Genomic DNA, 17,011 nt, shown 5'->3' with positions numbered 1-17,011 from the left:
GCTTTCTCTCCGTTGGGACAGACGCGAACTGGCTGAATCGATTCAATGGCTAGCTTTGCACTTAACTGGCTAACAGTTGCTACTAAGGGTAAGCTATAACCTACATTTATTTTTGTTTTGTTTTTACATACTGGTAACCAGAGTCGTTCAAGGGAATTCGGGACATGGGTGACTAGCTAACGTTAGCTTGGCTCTCTGTGTGTTCGTGCCGTGGGAGGAGGGGTTAGTTCGTTGGCAGAGAGCAGTGGCTAGCTAGTATGCTAACTATTCTAGCTAACTAACTGGCTGAATAAGTTGACGACGTACTCACTCAAACTGTCAAAACTACCCCAAAACTTTACACAACGTTAGATACGGACATGAATGATCTGCTTGGCGTGTTAACACACTGGTGGTTTGTTGTAACCGAGTATTGGTGCTAAACCGTGTTATTGGAGGCTGGCATGCTAGTTGGCTTTGGCGTCATATGATTCGGTGTACCAAGTTAGCTAGCTGAATAAACTAAGTTAGAGTCTATTCCTAGAAACATTGAACCGCTGTAGTTTACAACAATTATAATTTCTAAAGTGGAAGTTGGGAGAGTTATATTTGAGTGTTTCAGTGAAACGTAAGTGAGGGAGGCCCCGCTCTCTCGTTTTCCCAGATGTTTAGTTAATTTAATTCCGATCTCCTTTGCATTATTGTAGCCTTTCTCTGTAGCCTGTCAACTATGTGTCTGTCTATCCCTGTTCTCTCCTCTCTGCAAAGGCCATACAAACGCTTCGCACCACGTGGCTGTTGCCACTCTAATCTGGTGGTTCCTGCGCGCACGACCCACGTGGAGTTCCAGGTCTCTGGCAGCCTCTGGAACTGCCGTTCTGCGGCCAACAAGACAGAGTTCATCTCAGCCTATGCTACCCTCCAGTCCCTCAACTTCTTGGCGCTGACGGAAACATGGATTACCACAGAAAACACTGCTACTCCTACTGCTCTTTCCTCGTCTAACCATGTGTTCTCGCATACCCCGAGAGCATCTGGTCAGTGCGGCGGTGGCACAGGAATCCTCATCTCTCCAAAGTGGACATTCTCTCTTTTTCCCCTGACCCATCTGTCTATCTCCTCATTTGAATTCCATGCTGTCACAGTCACTAGCCCATTCAAGCTTAACATCCTTGTCATTTATCGCCCTCCAGGTTCCCTTGGAGAGTTCATCAATGAGCTTGACGCCTTGATACGTTCCTTTCCTGAGGATGGCTCACCCCTCACAGTTCTGGGTGACTTTAACCTCCCTACGTCTGTCTTTGACTCATTTCTCTCTGCCTCCTTCTTTCCTCTTTTGACCTCACCCTCTCACCGTCCCCCCCTACTCACAAGGCAGGCAATATGCTTGACCTCATCTTTACTAGATGCTGTTCTTCTACTAATCTCACTGCAACTCCCCTCCAAGTCTCCAACCATTACTTTGTATCCTTTTCTCTCTCGCTCTCCTCCAACACTACTCACTCTGCCCCTACTCAGATGGTAATGTACCGTCGCAACCTTTGCTCTCTCTCTCCCGCTACTCTCTCCTCTTCCATCCTATCATCTCTTCCCTCTGCTAAATCCTTCTCCCTCCGATCTCCTGATTCTGCCTCCTCAACCCTCCTCTCCTCCCTTTCTGCATCTTTTGACTCTCTATGTCCCCTCCTGCTCCGTGGCTTGACGACTCATTGCGAGCTCACAGAAGAGGGCTCCGGGCAGCCGAGCAGAAATGGAGGAAAACTAGACTCCCTGCGGACCTGTCATCTTTTCACTCCCTCCTCTCTACATTCTCTTACTCTGTTTCCGCTGCTAAAGCCACTTTCTACCACTCTAAATTGCAAGCCTCTGCCTCTAACCCTAGGAAGCTCTTTGCCACCTTCTCCTCCCTGCTGAATCCTCCTCCTCCACCACCTCCCTCCTCCCTCTCTGTGGATGACTTCGTCAACCATTTTGAAAAGAAGGTTGACGACATCCGATCCTCATTTATTAAGTCAAATGACACCGCTGGTCCTGCTCACACTGCCCTATCCTATGCTTTGACTTCTTTCTCCCCTCTCTCTCCAGATGAAATCTTGCGACTTGTGACAGCCGGCCGCCCAACAACCTGCCCGCTTGACCCTATCCCCTCCTCTCTTCTCCAGACCATTTCCGGAGACCTTCTCCCTTACCTCACCTCGCTCATCAACTCTACCTTGACCGCTGGCCATGTCCCTTCCGTCTTCAAGAGAGCGAGAGTTGCACCCCTCCTCAAAAAACCAACACTCGATCCCTCCGATGTCAACAACTACAGACCAGTATCCCTTCTTTCTTTTCTCTCCAAAACTCTTGAGCGTGCCGTCTCTAGCCAACTCTCCTGCTATCTCTCTCAGAATGACCTTCTTGATCCAAACCAGTCAGGTTTCAAGACTGGTCATTCAACTGAGACTGCTCTTCTCTGTGTCACGGAGGCTCTCCGCACTTCTAAAGCTAACTCTCTCTCCTCTGCTCTTATCCTTCTAGACCTATCCGCTGCCTTTGATACTGTGAACCATCAGATCCTCCTCTCCACCCTCTCCGAGTTGGGCATCTCCGGCGCTGCTCACTCTTGGATTGCGTCCTACCTGACAGGTCGCTCCTACCAGGTGGCGTGGCGAGAATCTGTCTCCACACCACGTGCTCTCACCACTGGTGTCCCCCAGGGCTCAGTTCTAGGCCCTCTCCTATTCTCTCTATACACCAAGTCACATCCTCACATGGTCTCTCCTATCATTGCTACGCAGACGACACACAATTCATTTTCTCCTTTTCTCCTTCTGATAACCAGGTGGCGAATCGCATCTCTGCATGTCTGGCAGACATATCAGTGTGGATGTCGGATCACCACCTCAAGCTGAACCTCGGCAAGACGGAGCTGCTCTTCCTCCCTGGGAAGTACTGCCCGCTCCATGATCTCGACATCACGGTTGACAACTCCATTGTGTCCTCCTCCCAGAGTGCAAAGAGCCTTGGCGTGACCCTGGACAACACCCTGTCGTTCTCTGCTAACATCAAAGCGGTGACCCGATCCTGCAGGTTCATGCTCTACAACATTCGCAGAGTATGACCCTACCTTATACAGAAAGCGGCACAGGTCCTAATCCAGGCACTTGTCATCTCCCGTCTGGATTACTGCAACTCGCTGTTGGCTGGGCTCCCTGCCTGTGCCATTAAACCCCTACAACCTTCCCAAGTTCTCTCATGTCACCCCACTCCTCTGCACACTCCACTGGCTTCCAGTTGAGGCTCGCATCTACTACAAGACCATGGTGCTTGCCTACGGAGCTGTGAGGGGAACGGCACCTCCTTACCTTCAGGCTCTGATCAGACCCTACACCCAAACGAGGGCACTACGTTCATCCACCTCTGGCCTGCTAGCTCCCCTACCTCTACAGAAGCACAGTTCCCACTCAGCCCAGTCAAAGCTATTTGCTGCTCTGGCACCCCAATGGTGGAACAAGCTCCCCCACGACGCCAGGACAGCGGAGTCACTGACCACCTTCCGGAGACACTTGAAACCCTACCTCTTTAAGGAATACCTGGAATAGTATAAAGCAATCCTTCTAAAAAAATCTGTACATGCAATGACTTGTCTATTTGTTGAGGCTACCAGACAGCCCTTTTCATTATTTTGCCTAACACATTTTGATTAACCTATGTAATTGTAAAATATAACCTTGTAGCAGTCTTAAGGGCATGAAATCAGTAGAAGGCAAGGCAGGTTGACGTGCTCAGAGTGTAGATTTATTTACAGGTCTTGGTGATCCAATGGTAAAAGTGCCATATCATACCAAATATACACAGGCAATAGCCCAAAAGATATAGCCTCTGTATCAGGATTAACCTGTCCTATCTGAATGGACACAGGTAGAGGGCAAGACATTACAGTCTCCCCTTGAGAAACCAAATAGAATTAGTCTAATAGGCGCTCAAACAGGTAGCCCTAAGTATAATATAAGCACTTGGCCCCCTGGACCACAAAATGACCCAATTGACAATTACAAGCAATAAACTGGTTCTACAACGTAAAAGGCCATTTCCACATCCATTGTTACATTGGTACTTTCGTCTTAGTCAGACAATGATTATTCATTATATTTCAACACCATGCATACATGGAACAATCATTTTATCTTATTCAACGTTCTGACTCCAAAGCGTGGAGCGCAGGCCACGTAGCCTAATTCTATGTGCACTAAAGCACGCGCGCTCCGGATTACTCACATCAAAAATTACAGAGACATAGGACACAGACACACGGAACTCCGACTTAATCAGTGAAATATGAACAAAGGAAACCATACATTGAATTAAATAAACAGAACTTCTACCTCATGAGTCCTGTTAACGTTCATGTGCACTATAAACATCGCGCCCACTCGGCGCAGGGAAAGAAATGGTTGGCTAAATGAAAATGTATTGTAGCAAACAAACAGAAATGTCTACCTGTTGCAATAAATGGTACGGGGATGGATTGATGAAAGGCTATCAATTATTGTAGTATTAGATGGAATATAGATTTAACACATAGGGCCTATTGTGGGGTTCTATTTTCTCATAACTGGATGGGATGACTAACTTACAAAGAATGCATTAATGATTAAAGCATAAAAGGTTTATACTGTACTGATATGAATTGTTTCACATAACAGGCTGTGATTCATGTGAGGAACGTTAGGGGCTAGGATGAGATAAAACTTGTATTTCTTATAGATAAGACTTGTATTTCTCACAGATACGAACACTGCCTCTTTGTTGTCTGTGAACCGTCCTTGAACGTAGTACAGTGGAATGGTGTCTTTTGGATGCTGACTCCACAGGTTGTTATGATAAAAACGTATGCCTGGCAACAGGGATGCGCCAAGGGTCTGGGACCAGCCGGTGCGCCAACGGATTGGCTGAGTAAGTCTAAACCACGCTCAGTCTCTACTCTGATTGGCCAGCAGAGAGTGGGAACTAGCTCTGTCAGAGTATTTGAAGAAGAACCTGTAACAATGGATTAGTTCTCTGTCTGCCCTGCGTGGTATTTCAGTGAGCCCGTATATGAACCAACATACTTATCATACATACATTTTGCATATAATACATTTAGCTTGGATTGAATATCTCTTGATTATGTTTTCTCTTATTCCAATACCAGATTTGAATTACGCAATTTCTAACACTATGCATTTAAACGTGTGAAAGCAACAGCAAACATTTCAACAAGAGAAAGAAAGCACTCTCCCCTGGCGGGAGTTTTAAGAGTCAAGTCAAATTTTATTGGTCACATACACGTGTTTAGCAGATGTTATTGCGTGTGTTGAGAAATGCTTGTGTTTCTAGCTCCTACAGTGCAGTAATATCTAACAAGTAATATCTAACAATTTCAAAACATATACCCAATACACACAAATCTAAGTAAAGCAATGGAATTAAGAATATATAAATAAATATATGGATGAGCAATGTCAGAGCGGCATAGAGTAAGATACAGTAGAATAGTGTAGAATACAGTATATACATATGAGATGAGTAATGCAAGATATGTAAACATTATTAAAGTGACTAGTGTTCCATTTATTAAAGTGGCCAGTGATTTCTAATCTATGTATATAGGCAGCAGCCTCTAATGTGCTAGTGAAGGCTATTTAACAGTCTGATGGCCTTGAGATAGAAGCTGTTTTTCAGTCTCGGTCCCAGCTTTGATGCACCTGTACTGACCTTGCCTTCAGGATGATAGCGGGGTGAACAGGCAGTGGCTCCGGCAGTGATGCCAATTTAGCAATTTTGTTGCTAGATTTAGCAACTTTTCAGAATACCCTGGCAACCTTTTTTTCAAACAGCACCTAGCAACAAATGTAGCTACTTTTAAAAATGTATTTGGAACTTTTAGCAACTTTTGAAAAGTGACTCAAACGCTAAAATGCACACATTTCCCCTCTAAATTACACAAAAATGACTTTCTCTGTCACACACTCAGTCACAACACACGTGCCTGGCTTCAAAAGGGCATTGTGAGTGACGTCAGCAGCAGGCGCTCAGCTCGTGCACAGGCAGCAGCAGGCCAGCCAAGCAGCACAACAACCTGGAGAGAGATGCCTAGCACACATCATTATTTGAGTTAAGTTGCTTGTTCAATAAGATAGCATATATACCTTGTTATTAGCTTGCACCTATACTTGTTGATCAGTTAGGTAGCTTGTTAAAACTACAATTGTTCAGAATGTGTAGGTTTACTAGTTAAGAAAATAAATAAAATGTAATTGTTCAATAATGTGTAATGTGTAATTGTTCAATAATTAAATGTGTTGTGTTTAAAAATAAAAAGATCTGATCATATAAAATGTGTTGTGTTTATATTACTTTTACAAAAAAATATATGTGATAATAAACAAACAAATCTAAACTAACATTTACATTTTAGTCATTTAGCAGACGCTCTTATCCAGAGCGACTTACAGTTAGTGAGTGCATACATTATTATTTTTTTCATACTGGCCCCCCGTGGGAATCAAACCCACAATTACGTTATTACGTAATGACGTCATCACGCAATGACATCACAACGTCATTTAGCAACTTTTAGCAACAAATCGACCTGCCTCTAGCAACTTCCCCTGAAAATTAGTTGGCAACACTGGGCTCGGGTGGTTGTTGTCCTTGATGATCTCTTTGGCCTTCCTGTGACATCGGGTGCTGTAGGTGTCCTGGAGGGCTGGTAGTTTGCCCCCGGTGATGCGTTGGGCAGACCGCACCACCCTCTGGAGAGCCCTGCGGTTGCGGGCGGTGCAGTTGCCGCACCAGGCGGTGATACAGCCCGACAGGATGCTCTCAATTGTACATCTGTAAAAGTTTGTGAGGGTTTTAGGTGTGCAAGTGAAAAGCCGTGCCTATGGTGCGTCTTCGCCACAGTAATATTTAATTTTAACAACAAATTCCAAATGCAAGCTTCATAAGTCAATTATAAATTTGAAGCAATTGTTACATATCAAAGACCAATAGGCCTACGCTAGTAATTGTTGCCCCATTCGCTGGTGAACTTGCAAAGTAAACAGTTAATACTCTTGAACACCAACATTTTGGGGGGCTGCATGTTTATTTATTATGGCAATCCTCCCCCTACAATTTGACATTTGCGCTGCACCCATCCTATAACTACAGCAAATCAGCAATCTGTCACTAGCTCACCCGACCTGTGTTGATTGACAGTTTGCTGGTCCAATCAGAGTGCCTAGTGTGCATTTCACTATCCAATTTGTTGCAAGGTTTTTTGCAAGGGCAATGCTGCGGCTACTGTCTCTGGCTGCGTGTAGAGTAATCAATGTAGACTCTGTGCCACAAAATGAGTGACAAAACATGACAAAACCTGGCCAGATAATTTCAAGTCATCGGTCTCAAGTCAAAGTCGAGTCCCGAGTCTTGAGGCTCCAATTCATGTCTCAAGTTATTTTATTTTATATCAAGTAGTCTCAAGTCATCAAATTTGTGACTCCAGTCAGACTCGAGTCCGTCATGTGAGTCCACAACTCTGCTTATTGATGTCACTTGTTAAATCCACTTCAGGCAGTGTAGCTGAAGGGGAGGAGACAGGTTAAAGAAGGATTTTTAAGCCTTCAGACAATTGAGACATGGATTGCGTATGTGTGCCATTCAGAGGCTGAATGGGAAAGACAAAATATTTAAGTGCCTTGGAACGGGGTATGGTAGTAGGTGCCAGGCGCACTGGTTTGAGTGTGTCAAAAACATTCAACAGTTTCCCGTGTTTCAAGAATGGTCCACCACCATAAGGACATCCAGCCAACTTGACACAACTGTGGAGGCATTGGAGTCAACATGGGGAAGCATTCCTGTGGAACGCTTTCGACACCTTGTAGAGTCCATGCCCCGACGAATTGAGGCTGTTCTAAGGGCAGAAGTGGGTGCAACTCAATATTAGGAAGGTGTTCCTAATGTTTTGTACACTCTGTGTATATGGCTCTGGTGTTATCTAATATGGTGTCATCTGATCTGGTGTCATTTAATGTGGTGTCATCTGATCTGGTGTTATCTGATGTGGTGTCATCTGATCTGGTGTTATCTATGTGGTGTCATCTAATGTGGTGTCATCTAATGTGGTATTATATAATGTGCTTATCAACATTCTTTACTGATCACCATCACACTCTGTCTCCAATGTACTTATGCCTCTGGGCCTCACATAACATTGCTTTTTTCGTACATATTTAATTCTCCAAAAAAAAACGAATTCACACAGAGGAACACTCATGATCTTTGCAGTTGGGGTACAGCCAGTACTGTACCTACAGTGCATTCGGAAAGTATTCAGACCCATTCTCTTTTTCCACATTTTGTTACGTTATTCTAAAATTGATTAAATTAAATTTTTCCTCATCAATCTACACACAATACCCCATAATGACAAAGCGAAAAAAGAAAAAAAAATTGAGCTCAGGTGCATCCTGTTTCCATTGATCATCCTTGAGATGTTTCTACAACTTGATTGGTGTCCACCGGTGGTAAATTCAATTGATTGGACATGATTTGGAAAGGCACACACTTGTCTATATAAGGTCCCACAGTTGACAGTGCATCGCAGACCACCAAGACTCTTCCTAGAGCTGGCCGCCCGGCCAAACTGAGCAATCGGGGGAGAAGGGCCTTGGTCAGGGAGGTGACCAAGAACCCGATGGTCACTCTGACAGAGCTCCAGAGTTCCTCTGTGGAGATGGGAGAACCTTCCAGAAGGACAACCATCTCTGCAGCACTCCACCAATCAGGCCTTGATGGTAGAGTGGCCAGACAGAAGACACTCCTCAGTAAAAGGCACATGACAGCCCACTTGGAGTTTGCCAAAAGGCACCTAAAGGACTCTCAGACCCTGAGAAACAAGATTCTCTGGTCTGATGAAACCAAGATTGAACTCTTTGGCCTGAATGCCAAGCGTCATGTCTGGAGGAAACCAGGCACAACTCATCACCTGGCCAATACCATCCCTACGGTGAAGCATGGTGGTGGCAGCATCATGCTGTGATAATGTTCTTCAGCGGCAGGGACTCTAGTCAGGATCGAGGGAAAGATGAACGGAGCAAAGATCCTTGATGAAAACCTGCTCCACGTCGCTCAGGACCTCAGACTGGGGCAAAGGTTCACCTTCCAACAGGACAACGACCCTAAGCACACAGCCAAGACAACACAGGAGTGGCTTTGGGACAAGTCTCTGAATGTCCTTGAGTGGCCCAGCAGAGCCCGGACTTGCACCCGATCGAACATCTCTGGAGAGACCTGAAAATACAGTGGCTTGCAAAAGTATTCACCCCCCTTGACATTTTTCCTATTTTGTTGCCTTACAACCTGGAATTAAAATTGATTTTGGGGGGGGTTTGTATCATTTGATTTACACAACATGCCTACCACTTTGAAGATACAAAATATTTTTTATTGTGAAACAAACAAGAAATAAGACAAAAAAAACTGAAAACTTGAGCGTGCATAACTATTCACCCCCCCAAAGTCAATACTTTGTAGAGTCACCTATTGCAGCAATTACAGCTGCAAGTATATTGGGGTATGTCTCTATAAGCTTGGCACATCTAGCCACTGGGAATTTTGCCCATTCTTCAAGGCAAAACTGCTCCAGCTCCTTCAAGTTGGATGGGTTCCGCTGGTGTACAGCAATCTTTAAGTCATACCACAGATTCTCAATTGGATTGAGGTCTGGGCTTTGACTAGGCCATTCCAAGACATTTAAATGTTTCACCTTAAACCACTCAAGTGTTGCTTTAGCAGTGTCCTTAGGGTCATTGTCCTGCTGGAAGGTGAACCTCCGTCCCAGTCTCAAATCCCTGGAAGACTGAAACAGGTTTCCCTCAAGAATTTCCCTGTATTTAGCGCCATCCATCATTCCTTCAATTCTGACCAGTTTCCCAGTCCCTATCGATTAAAAACATCTCCACAGCATGATGCTGCCACCACCATGCTTCACTGTGGGGATGGTGTTCTCGGGGTGATGAGAGGTGTTGGGTTTGCGCCAGACATAGCGTTTTCCTTGATGGCCAAAAAGCTCAATTTTAGTCTCATCTTCCATATGTTTGGGGAGTCTCCCACATGCCTTTTGGCGAACAGCAAACGTGTTTGCTTATTTTTTTCTTTAAACAATGGCTTTTTTCAGGCCACTCTTCCGTAAAGCCCAGCTCTGTGGAGTGTACGGCTTAAAGTGGTCCTATGGACATATACTCCAATCTCCACTGTGGAGCTTTCCATGTCCTTCAGGGTTATCTTTGGTCTCTTTGTTGCCTCTCTGATTAATGCCCTCCTTGCCTGGTCTGTGAGTTTTGGTGGGCGGCCCACTCTTGGCAGGTTTGTTGTGGTGCCATATTCTTTTAAAAAATTTATAATGGAGCTCCGTGCAACGTTTTTATTTTATTTTTTATAACCCAACACTGATCTGTACTTACATTTGACATTTTAGTCATTTAGCAGACGCTCTTATCCAGAGCGACTTACAGTTAGTGAGTGCATACATTTTCATACTGGCACCCCGTGGGAAACGAACCCACAACCCTGGCGTTGCAAGCGCCATGCTCTACCAACTGAGCTACAGGGGACTGAGCTACTTCTCCACAACTTTGTCCCTAACCTGGTTGGAGAGCTCCTTTGTCTTCAGGGTGCCGCTTGCTTGGTGGTACCCCTTGCTTAGTGGTGTTGCAGACTCTGGGGCCTTTCAGAACAGGTGTATATATACTGAGATCATGTGACACTTAGATTGCACACAGGTGGACTTTATTTAACTAATTATGGGACTTCTGAACGTAATTGGTTGCACCAGATCTTTTTTAGGGGCTTCATAGCAAAGGGGGTGAATACATTTGCACGCACCACTTATTTTTTACATTTCACTTCACCAATTTGGACTATTTTGTGTATGTCCATTACGTGAAATCCAAATAAAAATCCATTTAAATTACAGGTTGTAATGCAACAAAATAGGAAAAATGCCAAGGGGGATGAATACTTTTGCAAGGCACTGTAGCTGTGTAGCGACGCTCCCCATCCAACCTGACAGAGCTTGACAGGATCTGCAGAGAAGAATGGGAGAAACTCCCCAAATCCAGGTGTGCCAAGCTTGTAGCGTCATACCCAAGAAGACATGAAGCTGTAATCGCTGGCAAAGGTACTTCAACAAAGTACTGAGTAAAGGGTCTGAATATAAATGTAAATATGTAAATACATTTGCACAAAAAAAAACAGTTTTTGCTTTGTCAATATGGGGTGTTGTGTGTAGATTGTTGAGGGGGGGAAATGATTTAATCCCTTTTATAATAAGTCTGTAATGTAACAAAATGTGGAAAAAGTAAAGGGGTCTGAATACTTTCCGAATGCACTGTATCTCAAGAATAGACATCGATTTGCAGAACTCTCAGAGTGGGTCAAAGAGAGGATGGTGGTGTACAAAAGCATTTGAGCGTGTCCATGCTTCCTCTACTCCAGCACACACAGGCTCTTCCCCAGCCATTAGGCAGCAGGGGGGGAAGTAAGGGGGAGAGGGGGAGAGGAAGGCAGGGACTCCAGCACACACAGGCTCTTCCCCAGCCATTAGGCAGCAGGGGGGAAGTAAGGGGGAGAGGGGGAGAGGAAGGCAGGGCTCATTATTTAGGGTGTGCTGGAGTGAAAGGCACTGGGATTGCTTTCATTACTGAGCCAAATGAAATGGCACCGGCTGATTACAAGTGTGACGGAGAGCAGAGACGAGCGAGATCACTCTCCGTTAAGAGCCTGAGAGAGAGAGAGATAAAAAGACAGTAGGAGCGAGAGAGGGAGGGAGGGAGGGAGGGAGAGTGTCTTGTCTGTATGCCTGTGTTCAAACAGGACTCCCTGGAGATAGAGATGACGAATAATAACAGCGATGTGTCGTAACTTTACCACAAACACAATGATTATGATACCTTTTCAGCTTTCTCCCTTTTGCTTTGCATGTGTTCAGATAAGCTTTCTATCAAATATGCTATGTTATTGGGGACTGATAGATGATTTCTATAAGGCTTTTGTTTGAATATGGTTGCACGTGAGTGGGTGGGTACTGGACACTATATGTACATATGCATTGAAGGCAATATCCAGTTGTCATCAGAATGTGTCTGTGTAATATGAGGCCTGTGGTGTGTGTCAGTAATAATATAGTAGCAGCTGGTCATCTATTAGACGGGTTGGGAGGAAGAGACACCTGTGATCACTGTGGAGCCAGAGAAATGTTTCACACACACAAGCCTTGAGATTTACTCTGTGGCACTTCCAACACACACACACACCGACACACCGACACACACACTTACAATAAGCTCAAGGTCATGGGTGACACCACCACACATAGCGTTCTCACACACATACTGTACCTAGAGCAGAGAAATACCCAGCTGTGCACACACACACTGCTACAAGTGGAGGACACGCACGGTGAGCCAGGGATACCGTCTCCCCTGTCACATGCCCTCACAGACACTAATCCCTGCAGTTGTGCTTCAGCAATGAGACTGGGCAGCCAACTGGGGAAGCGTGGCTGTCTGTTTGGCCAGGTGTGTGCGTTCCGTCAGGCCCCAGAGACTGCAATCAGAGATGGGTCACAAAAGCAGCTAGATGGGGGAGGTGGAAGGGGATTGACCATAGAGGAGTAAGCAGGGGGTGGGTGGTGGAGGGGTTGCCTGGCTACCCAGACTCCTTCCTCCGGCCAAACACTACGCCCACGCCGACAGACGTTAGTTTCTTCTCCGCAATGAGTCTGTATCTGAGTACCTCCCCGACCCTTCACCAAATGTGAACACATTCTGGGCCGTCTGATTGGTTCAGAAACCGATGGGTTGAGCCAGAACACACGTGGGTAAAGCGGCTGTTTGAAAATGTGTCATTGGCGTTGATACTCTGATTGGTTAGAGATTATCCAAGCGCTGATTACTTTGTTTTGTACAATGCCCCTCATGCCCCTCGTCACCACAAACGACTTCAATGATGGCAGTCTCAGACTAAAGTATGTAGCGAATGACAGAGCAGCGGAATAATTTGGTGTGAGTCATCAGGCTAGTGGAGGGGCCTGCTTAGACCACTTTACACCTCCTGCCCCTGTCGGAAATGGATGGGCAGCATTCATAGACCAACAATTACAAACATTGACAGCTTCTATCATTAATCCCTATACCTGACATTACCTGACAATAATGGAGAATAGCGAAGTGTTTGTCAAATTAGATTTTGACATTAGAGATTAGAGGAGGCACTTGAGATTCTATGGTTGAGATTCTTGCTGAAGTTGGTCATGTATATTTCTGGCAATGCTTATGCAGTATTCATGTGTAATCAGCATTTCAGTACTCAACAGTGCATAGAAGGCAGAGGGGTTATGCATGAGTAATGCTTAGGGGGTGATTGAAAGGCAATGGGGCGTGGGCATGTTGGGTGTACAACACTGCTCTCTGTCCTCCAATATCCTGTGGAATGACCTTTGAACTCCCTCCCCCAGCCTGCTCCCAGCTGCTCCCAGATAAACCTCCTGATCCTGGGGAGTTTATCACTAAAGTCTGCCTGGATACCAGCTCTTATTGTTCCAATGACATTGTGTTGGATTAAGGAGGTGTGTGTGTGTGTGATTGTGCGTGCACGCGCGCGCCAACCACTATCCTTGTGAGAACCAGAAGTCCTCACAAGGAACATTCGGACAGGTGGGGACATTTCGCCAGTCCCCACAAGGAAAAAGGCTATTTTAGGTTTAGGGGTTAGTGTTACAATTGGGGTTAGGAATTAAGGTTAGTTTTAGGGTTTGGGGTTAGGGTTAAGTTTAGGTTAGGTTAGGGGTTAGAGAAAATAGGATTTTGAATGGGAATCAATTTTTTGGTCCCCACAAGGATATTAAAACAAATGTGTGGGTGTGAAATATTCAGTTGTGATGGAAAAAGGAGAGATCGGGAGGATCATCCAGGACTCTGGGGTGCCAGAGTGACACCTCCCAACGCCAACTGGCCACCCTCACAATGCTCTGACCCACACCATCCCTGAGCTTGTGAAGAGGAACCCATGGTCTTGTGAATGGCAGAAATGCTCCACACTGGTACATCCTTTGGTGGAGGCCAGATGGAGTCTTTGTCTTCTAACACACAGACACCAGTGGGCTCAGTGGAATGCCAGGCCCAGTTTGACTCTCTTGTCCTCCACCATGTTCACATGACTCGTATGCAAATAAACAGTGTTCACAGAGAATGATACAAATCCACCATGTCTAAGACCATCACAGCACACTGGGGCGGCAGGTAGCTTAGTGGTTAAGCGTGTAGTGCCTGTAACCGAAAGGTCACTGGTTCTAATCCCCGTGCCGACTAGGTGAAAAATCTGTCAATGTGCCCTTGAGCAAGGCTCTTAACCCTAGTTGCTCTGAATAAGAGCATCTGTAAAATGTAATTTACTATGATGCCACAATTTAAGGTGTGTAATATGTCTTTGACCCAGTTGGAGATCCCAACTGTTTTTGACTACGTGTTTATTATGAAGCAGGGCATATAAGCAGTTATTGACTGGTATCAGCAAATGATGTGAATGATGATGCAAATTTCCTGATGCATTGTTTCATATGAAAACTATGTACAGTACACTGTAGATTTTTCTTTGCTATTAAACCCAAATTGACCTTTAAGCTAGATATGTTCCGTTCCACTTTTTCCTCAGACTGAGAGATGGAGAAAGAGAGACTGCCTATGGGTTAGGTGAGTGTCTGCTCTCAAATGTCATTCTGTCAGCAACAATTGGATACACCTATCACTGAAATGTCATGACTCAACAGTAGGAAGTATCATTGTTGTAGCCATATTTGCAGATCTCATGAAAATAGAGCTCTTTGGCCACAAAGTTCCTTTAGAATTTTTTTTGGGGGGGACTATCTGTTGTTCCATGCGTTTGTATGGGTTAATAGCAGTGAGGCCAAAAATAATTGGTGGGTTTTGCATCGAAAGAAAGATGCATATGTAGAAAAGATCCCCATACCTACTGTAAAATATGCTGCTAGTGGAGCTTTATTATTTTTGGCCTTACTGCTATTAACCCATACAAATGCATGTAATAACCGATTCACTACATGGAACAACAGATGGTCCCAAAATAAATCTAAAGGAACTTTGTTCTGAAGTGTCTGTCATATATCTGAGAGATATAAGAAGGAAGGATCAGGACAATGTATTTTTTTTTGCATGTATTTAACCCCTTATTTTTGGCACTAAACAATCTCCATATATACTTCCATCAATTTTTTCAACTGGTACCAGGGGATGAGTCTTGTGAGGCCTGTGGCGTCCTAGAGCAAAATCAACATGTACGTGTTCGTGAGAGTCTCACCTTTCCACAGAGGGGTCATATTAGTGTGTAGCCCAAACTGTTCAGACGCTAGAGACAGAAGTTGGCAGATCGGCTGTACTGACTTCAGACGAGTCCCAAGACGCTTGTGGGGGTCATAGAGCAAAACGGAGAAGACCATCGTATTCGGACGCTACAGACAATTTTGTGGGAAGACCAATTTTTGGGATGTCTCATGGTCTGACAAACACTGCTCTAGCTCTGTCACCTTTTACTGCAGGTATGGAAGTGCGACATAGGCGGATGCGGTGGATTGAGACGCATCCAATACAAAAAAACTGATATCTCTAGCTTAAACTGACAGGAGGATTTTTTATTATGCTAATTAGATTTTTGCGGGGGCGCGGATATCGACCTTCGGGGGTTAATTGACCACAAAATTAACATTTTGCAATGGCCATATCAGTCTCTGGACTTGGACCCCATTGAAAATCTGTGGTTTGAATTGAAGAGGGCAGTCTATAAGCGCAGACAAAGGATATCAAGGATCTGGAAAGATTCTGTATGGAGTAATGGTCTAAGATCCCCCCAATGTGTTCTCCAATCTCATAAAACATTTTAGAAAAAGGCTCAGTGCCATTATTGAAGCAAGGTGAGGTATTGAAAGGTATTGAAAACAGGGTTGCCAATTTTTTACTATCTTTTTGGAGAAAAAAATATATTTCTCTGAGCAATTGTATTAGTATAAAATAATATAATTTCCCCACAGCATAGCTCAGTATTTGTATTTTTTATTTTATACAGTCTTTTTTGCTCATCTTTATCAAGGGTGCCATTAATTTTGGATCTGACTGTATAACCCGTGTATACAAGGATATACCCTTGGGACATTCATTGGGACCTCTTCATCTGCGGGTAGGCTTCACAACTCTCCGTATCTGAGGACAGAAAACATCACAAAGAAACAGGCTTCATTATTCTATCTGCCTAATAGTTTTCCTTACTAGGGACTGGAACTGGAGAATATTTTCATAATGTCTTCCCACAAAATTACCTGCCCTACCTAGTAGCCTACTCTCTCCCTTTTCTGACAGCTGGAGCTGCAGTCCTTTCACCCCCTTCCATTACTTATTTACAAATGCATTTGGAGCTTGTGTTTTGAATTTACAATGATAAATATATTAAGATAGCAAGCTAATAGGAAGATAGCTAGCTTATGATATTTGATTCACTTAGCTATGCAGTAAAGTTAGCTAGCTAGCTAGCAGCTCATACACAGTGGACTACCGTAGGTAGCTAACTAGCTAATAATAAATCGTTTTTTAAAGGGCAATTCCACCACTTTTCAACCTAACTTTCGTTATCTCCAGCACAATACAAGTGTCTACATATTTGAAATAATGTTGAATTTCGACGTTTTGTCGAAAAAGAAAAAAAAAGAAAAACATTGATTTTTAAACACTATGAGATTTGTGGTGATGTGGGGAGCAAGAAAACACCCTTCATCTGGCTAGAAACTCATTGCAGGTTTTGAAAATCATTGTTTTTTAAAACTTTTAATCCTACCCTGTGATGTCAGAGAGAATAATGTATTTGTATATTTTTAACCACATATTATAGAAACGTGACGTTTACACATAGGTAGACACTGGTATGGTGCTGGAGATAACGAATATTAGCTTGAATAATG

The sequence above is a fragment of the Coregonus clupeaformis genome, unplaced genomic scaffold, assembly GCF_020615455.1.
Source record: "Coregonus clupeaformis isolate EN_2021a unplaced genomic scaffold, ASM2061545v1 scaf0068, whole genome shotgun sequence".
In the NCBI taxonomy this organism is placed as follows: Eukaryota; Metazoa; Chordata; class Actinopteri; order Salmoniformes; family Salmonidae; genus Coregonus; species Coregonus clupeaformis.
The sequence above is the reverse complement of the archived record's forward strand: the minus strand, read 5'-3'. Positions refer to the sequence as shown.